Genomic DNA, 1,049 nt, shown 5'->3' with positions numbered 1-1,049 from the left:
GGCGGGGGATGGGGCGGGGGGCTTCGCCTGGCCCCCCGAGCTTTTACTTTTGTATGGGGCCCTCAGGTCAGCCGGGGACAGTGTCCCCCAAAAGCCATGCGTTTCAGAGACCTCGAGGTGCCGCTGGCCGTCTCTCCCCGGAGCCCCTGCAACACCGGGCCGGGTGAGGAGGCCGCCTGGGCGGTGTCCGGCTGAGCGCGGGCTGTGCCCCCCTCCCCCACCACCGAGCACCTGGGGGTCAGGTGTCTGAAAGCCACGCCCAGTCCTCAGGCCCAAGAACCCCCCAGAGGGTATCAGGGTTCCCGCTGGGGCTGAGCGGAGCCTTTGGGATTATGCATGAGCCCTGACCCCACCCCCAGGACCCTGTCTGGGCCCCCTCTCGGCAGCCGCGTTGGGCTGCGCTCCTGGCCATTGGCGAGGCCCACACGGGGACTTCCAGAAACGCCGCCTGCCCCTGCCCTTCCCCACCCCCACCCAGACCAGGGCCACGTCCCAGCTCAGGACGACGTGAGCCAGGGCCGCAGCCGACCCCTGGCCGCCGCCTGGCCGCGGGGACGCTGGGTGGCTGGGGAAATCTGAGCTCAGGGCCAGCGAGACCCGGCGCCCATGCCAAGGGCCTTCCCTTCCCTGACCTTGCCGGCCGCAGGCCAGGGCGCTCTACAGTTAAGGGCTTTCCTAGCCGCATCTCCTCTACAGGCCTCTCCCGCCCTTCTCACCCAGAGCTGCCTTCTCGGCTTCTCTCCGGAAGCTTCTGAGGGTCCCAGGTGACCTTCCGAAGCCCTGGGGTCTCTGCAGGCTCCTCCCCAGGCCGAGGCCCGCCCTCCTAAGCCCCATCCACTGCAGGGTTTGGGGAGGGGCCACTCCCTGCCAGAGGGCTTGGGCCGGGCAGAGTGGTCTCGAGGGTTGGGGGATGCTGAGCCACGTCGCCAGGCCACCCTCCTGACCCCCCTGGGCCCCGAGGAGCCTGCTTCCTGCCGCTTTGCTTTCCCTCACGGGGTGGAGGGCTTCGGGCTCTGGGACACGCGGGGTCCAGGGCTGCTCACACAAAC

The sequence above is a fragment of the Bison bison genome, unplaced genomic scaffold (assembly GCF_000754665.1).
Source record: "Bison bison bison isolate TAMUID 2011002044 unplaced genomic scaffold, Bison_UMD1.0 scf7180017846102, whole genome shotgun sequence".
Classification (NCBI taxonomy): Eukaryota; Metazoa; Chordata; class Mammalia; order Artiodactyla; family Bovidae; genus Bison; species Bison bison.
The sequence above is the reverse complement of the archived record's forward strand: the minus strand, read 5'-3'. Positions refer to the sequence as shown.